Source organism: Ovis aries, chromosome 9 (genome assembly GCF_016772045.2).
Source record: "Ovis aries strain OAR_USU_Benz2616 breed Rambouillet chromosome 9, ARS-UI_Ramb_v3.0, whole genome shotgun sequence".
Lineage (NCBI taxonomy): Eukaryota > Metazoa > Chordata > Mammalia > Artiodactyla > Bovidae > Ovis > Ovis aries.
Genome location: NC_056062.1, coordinates 61055575 through 61062263, shown reverse-complemented (window position 1 = coordinate 61062263; position 6689 = coordinate 61055575). Strand labels below are relative to the sequence as shown.

The window sequence follows — 6689 nt, the reverse complement described above, 5'->3', positions numbered from 1 at the left end:
TCTTCCAGCCCAGTGTTTCTCATGATGTATTCTGCATATAAGTTAAATAAGCATGGTGACAATATACAGCCTTAATGTACTCCTTTTCCTATTTGGAACCAGTCTGTTGTTCCATGTCCAGTTCTAACTGTTTCTCAGTGCATATAAAAGTTTGGTTTCTCAGTGTATACAAAAGTTCTACTTACACTAGACTGTATTCTATTAAGTGTGCAATAGTATCATGTCTTTAAAAAATGTATATACCTTAATTAAAAAGTGTTTTCCAGCTAAAAAATGCTAACCATCATCCAAGCCTTCAGCAAGCTGTAGTAGTAACATCAAAAATTATTGATTATAGATCACCATAGCAAATACAATAATAACAAAAACATTTGAAACACTGTGAAAATTACTTAAATGTGACACAGAAACATGAAGCAAGCAAATGTTGTTAGGAAAATGGCACTGGTATTCATAGTTTTGCTAAACGCAGAGTTACCACAAACCTTTGACTTATTAAAAAAAAAACACACACAATATCTGCAAAGCACAATAAAATAAGTTATACTTGTACACTTGAAGCAGAAAGAAACTGGAAAGTCTCAGCAAAGAAATAGTTAACAAAAATAAAACCAAATGGAAGTTTAGGAGCTGAAAATTTCAAGAACCAAAATAAATAACTGAATAGATGAACTCAAGAGTAGAATGAAAGAGATAAAGACAACAATCACTAAATTGGAAGACAGAAATGACCCAATCTGGAAAAAAAGAAAAGAGAGAGAGAAAATAGACTGAAAAAATTGACAGAGTCTGAAGAACTGTGGGACTATAACAAAAGATGTAACATTTATGTCATCAGAGACTCGGAAGAAAAGGAGAAAAAGGGCAGGGCTAAAAATAATTCAAATAAATAATGGCTGAAAATTGCCCAAATATGGCAGACATAAATTTACAAACTCAAGAAGCTAAGTGAATCTTAGGGAAACCCAAAGGAACCCAAAGGAACTAGTGAACCAAAGGATGCTGGTCCTGGAGCAGACGGGGGGAAGAGAGGAGGAAAGCGGGATGACTTGGCCTGGTGGAAACGAATGCAGAAGGGGAAGGTGCCCTGGGACGACAAGGATCTCCGCAGTCTGGCTGTGCTGGGGGCAGGTGTCGCTGCAGGATTTCTCTACTTCTATTTCCGAGATCCTGGGAAGGAAATCACTTGGAAGCACTTCGTGCAGTATCACCTGGCGAGGCGTCTGGTGGATCGGCTGGAAGTGGTGAATAAGCAATTCGTGCATGTTATTCCTGCCCCTGGGACATCACTCGAGAAGTATGCATGGTTCAGCATTGGCAGTGTGGACAACTTCGAGCGCAACCTGGAGACCGCCCAATGGGAGCTAGGCATCAAGCCCCCCAACCAGATAGCCATGGTCTACACCACCGAGAGTGATGGGACTTTCTTGCGAAGCCTGGTGCCCACCCTTCTCCTGATTGGCATCTTCCTCTATGCCATGAGGAGAGGTCCGATGGGGGCTGGGCGTGGTGGGTGAGGAGGGGGCCTCTTTGGCATTGGTGAGACAATAACCAAGATCATCAAGGATGCCATCGGTGTGCGGTTTGCAGACGTGGCTGGTTGCGAAGAAGCCACGCTGGAGATCATGGAGTTTGTGAATTTCCTGAAGAACCCCAAATAGTACCAGGACCTTGGGGCCAAAATTCCAAAGAGAGTCCTGCTCACAGGTCCTCCCGGTACCGGCAAGACGCTTCTCGCCAAGGCAACCGCAAGGGAGGCTAGTGTGCCCTTCATCACTGTGAATGGGTCTGAGTTCCTGGAGATGTTTGTTGGTGTTGGCCCAGCTCAGGTTTGTGACATGTTTGCAATGGCCTGGAAAAACGCTTCCTGTATCTTGTTTGTGGACAAGATTGATGCAATTGGCCGGAAGCATGACCACGGGCACTTCAGAGGCCAGAGTGAGCAGGAGAACACCCTGAACCAGCTGCTCGTGGAGATGGACAGATTCAACTCTACCACAACCGCCCCGACGTCCTTGACCCAGCCCTGATGCAGCCGGGCTGCTTCGACCATCAGATTTACATTGGCCCCCCAGACATCAAAGGCAGGTCGTCTATCTTCAGGGTCCACCTGCATCCGCTCAAGTTGGACAAGAGCCTCAGCAAGGATGCCCTGGAGAAGAATCTTGCGGCCCTCACTCCAGGCTTCACAGGTGCTGATATTTCTAATGTTTGCAACGAAGCCACCCTGATCGCCGCCCACCACCTAAACCCCTCTGTTGGGAAGCACTTTGAGCAGGCCATTGAGAGGGTCATTGGAGGCCTTGAGAAGACACAGGTCCTGCAGCCTGGCGAGAAGATGACCGGGGCCAACCACGAGGCTGGCCATGTGGTGGTGGGCAGGTTCCTGGAACACGCAGACTCCCTGCTCAAGGTGTCCATCGTCCCCTGGGGCAAGGGGCTCGGCTATGCCCAGTGCCTGCCCAGGGAGCAGTACCTGTACACACGGGAGCAGCTCCTTGACCTCATGTGTGCCATGCTGGGCGGCCGTGTGGCTGAGCAGCTGTTCTTCAGGAAGGTCACCACGGGGGCCCAGGACGACCTGAGGAAGGTCACCCAGAGCACCTATACCCAGATCGTGCAGTTCAGGATGAGCGAGAAGCTGGGCCAGGTCGTCCTTCGATCTCCCACGGCTAGGCGAGGCGCTGGTGGAGAAGCCGTTCAGCTAGGCCAGGGCCCAGCTCATAGATGAGGAGGTGCGGCGACTCATGGGCTCCGCGCATGCGCGCACCCTGGACCTGCTCACATGCTGCCGCGAGCAGGTGGACAAGGTGGGCAGGCGGCTGCTGGAGAAGGAGGTGCTGGAGCAGGCCAACAAGGTGGAGCTGCTCGGGCTGTGGCCGTTTGCCGAGATCACCTACGAGGAGCTCGTGGAAGGCATGGGTGGTCTGGAGGAGGACACGGCCAGGGCCGTGGCCACGGCCTCGGCCAGACCCCGAGGGTCTGCAGGGCTGGCGTGGGGGGCCCGCTGCAGGAGAGCCCAGCCTAGCGCCTCCGCCTGGAGAGCAGCCTCCAGGACCCCCAGGAAGCAAATTAAAGCACATGTAACCGGAAGCAATGGCACCCCACTCCAGTATTCTTGCCTGGAAAATCCCACGGACTGAGGAGCCTGGCGGGCTAACAGTCGCTAAGAGTTGGACACGACTGAGCGACTTCACTTTCACTTTTTCACTTTCATGCATTGGAGAAGGAAATGGAAACCCACTCCAGTGTCCTTGCCTGGAGAATCCCAGGGACGGGGGAGCCTGGTGGGCTGCCATCTATGGGGTCCCATGGAGTCAGACACGACTGAAGTGACTTAGCTTAGCAAGTGAATCTTAAATAGGATGAATCCCAATAAATTCATATCAAGACACATCAGAATCAAGTTTTTGAAAACTAAAAACAAAGAATAAATTTTACAAGCAATGACAGAGAAATACCTTACCAATAACTGGAAGGGGAGCAAATTTCTCATCAGAAGTCCTGAAGACCTAATAGAAGTAACCAAAAGTTGCTCAATGGATGAATTAAAAGAACTTCCTTGACAGTATCCTATACTCAATGAAAAGTCCACTCTGGAAAATAGTTTCTTTTTTTTGGAAAATAGTTTCTTAAAGAATAAAATATGTAACTATAAAATAACACAGCTGTTGTATTCCTTAGCACTTATACCCTCAAACTGAAAACTATGTCCACCCAAACACCTGTACTCAAATTTCACAGCAGACTCATCTGTCATAGACTAGAATTAGAAACACCCCAGATATTCTTCAGTGATTGACAGCTAAACCACAGCACATTGATGCTGTGGAATACTATACAGCAATTAAAAAGGAATAAAATATTGACACATACAATGACCTGGATATATCTTCTGAGAAGTGTGCTGAGTGAAAAAGGCCAGTCTCAAAAGGCTATCTACTAAATGTTTGCACGTATGTGTCATTCACAATATAAACTATTACAGAAATGGACAGCAGATTAACGTCTGCTAGGAGTTTAGAAGCTGGTAGGGTTGGAGGGAATGGATGGGGCTACAGCATGGCAGCACAGGAGACAGAATTGGTGACAGAAACGTTCTGTGTCTTCACTGTATAACTATCGATATGAATATCTTGGTTGTGATAACATACTACAATTTTGCAAGACGTTAACCACAGAGGAAAACTAGGTGATGGGTCCATTAACCTCATTGAATTATTTCTTAGAAATACATGTGAATCAACTCAAAATAGTTTAATTTTAAAGATTAATCTGATAGGCTAAGATTCTCATTCAGATGACTTTTCCTGTTTTTTCCTAATACATTTTACAGTTAGCAAGTCAATGAACACTTCACATAGGGGCCTGGCAGACAGCGGTTGTTGATAAGTACAAGTTAGAGTAGGAGGGAAAAAAGACGAAAATAAGGAGCCGAGTGACAACTACAGCTGCCAGACTGGTTTACGAGGACACATGGAGCAACCCTTTGGGGACCTCTAAAACTAATTGGGAAACACTCTGACCACAGACTCTTCAGACAAGCAAGGACTTACTTGTTCATTAAAAGTAACTATGACCTTGTTTTAAAACCATGGGCTAGTAAAAATTGAAACATTTATGTTTTAAAAATTTCCCCTGACCTTGAACAGCAGATTCATCTAGTGCTTACTTCATTTTTCTAGTTAAATAAATAAAAATCTTCAAGGGAAATATTTCCCAGAGAAAAGTAATATTGTAAATTCTCCTAGGTGCAAATCAACAATTTCATTTTGATACCCACAAGCGTTCACCAGCTCTTCTCCACATGTGGTATAAAGTCAGGTACCGTATATAGTTGGGACAATCCCCTGGAGAAGGGCATGGCAACCCATTCCAATATTCTTGCCTGGAGAATCCCTTACAAAAACCCTTGCTGGCTACAGCCCATGGGGTCGCAAAGAGTCAGACATGACTGAAGCAACTTAGTACGCACATCCATTGTACGTAGAAAACTTTGAGAATTACAAATAAAAAAAAAGTACAAAATACAAACATGAAAAGATACAGGAAAGATATAATCAACCACCTAAACAGCAAACTGTGCTCTTCCATGTACAAATCACCACCAACACCACCAGTAGCCCATGAAATTATACCTCCCCCCCAGGTTTACCTTTGAACTTAGTCCCCTCTATTCCTGCCCAAGCCACCTGGGCTTCACACCCATCTGGACGGCATTCCTGAAGCAGCAGTGAGGGACAGTCATTTGTCAACACAACAAAGCTCTACTCAGGGCTCACTGTGTGTCATAAGCCATGGTAGTAATTAAGGTCATAAAGAAGCATGAAATATGGCCTCAGCACTGAAACCTAGGTGTAGAGGAGACATGTCAACGAATAATGCAAATCAGAGTGATTAGTGCAGCAGGACACATCTGGAGAGGGTGGACTAGATGCATGAAAAAGAGAGATTCTGCCACACAAGGAACATCCAATGTGGGAGTGCTATCACGTGTACTTAGGCCAATCTATTCCCTTGAAGCAATGAGGCAAAACGGGGTTGTCATCCATTTGACATCAAGGTACCTGCCTATTTCCCAGGAGGTTATGAAGTCCATAATCTATATAGGGGCTGAGATGTATGTCCAGTTGCCACGGATTTATCTGCATTGTTAAGCAAGTCCCATGGCTTTTCTGAATTCTATTCCTCTCACAGGTAAAACAAGAGAGTGCACTGGGCTCTGAAAGATCATCCCAGCTGGAAGTCATTGCTATCTAGTGTTTAAAAAAGGCAATCAGAGCAATCACAGCTCCTCTACCTTCTAACGGTGTGAACTTGGGCAAGGTGCTACCTCTCAATGCCTCAATTTTCTCACCTGAGAAGTGAGCACAATAATAAGACCTCTCATAGTTCAGTTCAGTTCAGTCACTCAGTTGTGTCCAACCCTTTGCGACCCCATGAATCGCAGCACTCCAGGCCTCCCTGTCCATCACCAACTCGTAGAGTTCACTCAGAGTCGCGTCCATCGAGTCAGTGATGCCATCCAGGCATCTCATCCTCAGTCGTCCCCTTCTCCTCCTGCCCCCAATCCCTCCCAGCATCAAAGTCTTCTCCAATGAGTCAACTCTTCACATGAAGTGGCCAAAGTATTGGAGTTTCAGCTTTAGCATCATTCCTTCCAAAGAAATCCCAGGGTTGATCTCCTTCAGAATGGACTAGTTGGATCTCCTTGAAGTCAAAGGGACTCTCAAGACTCTTCTCCAACACCACAGTTCAAAAGCATCAATTCTTTGGCGCTCAGCCTTCTTCACAGTCCAACTCTCACATCCATACATGACCATTGGAAAAACCATAGCCTTGACTAGACGGACCTTAGTCGGCAAAGTAATGTCTCTGCTTTTGAATATGCTATCTAGGTTGCTCATAACTTTTCTTCCAAGGAGTAAGAGTCTTTTAATTTCATGGCTGCAATCACCATCTGCAGTGATTTTGGAGCCCCAAAATATAAACTCTGACACTGTGTCCACTGTTTCCCCATCTATTTCCCATGAAGTGATGGGACCAGATGCCATGATCTTCGTTTTCTGAATGTTGAGCTTTAAGCCAACTTTTTCACTCTCCTCTTTCACTTTCATCAAGAGGCTTTTTAGTTCCTCTTCACTTTCTGCCATAAGGGTGGTGTCATCTGCATATCTGAGGTTATTGAT

At 45.8% G+C, this 6689-nt stretch overlaps 1 pseudogene; it reads left to right on the top strand.

Moving 5' to 3' along the window:
* Positions 1–972: 972 nt before the first annotated feature.
* Positions 973–5760, top strand: LOC101121356 (AFG3-like protein 1; annotated as a pseudogene).
* Positions 5761–6689: the final 929 nt, after the last annotated feature.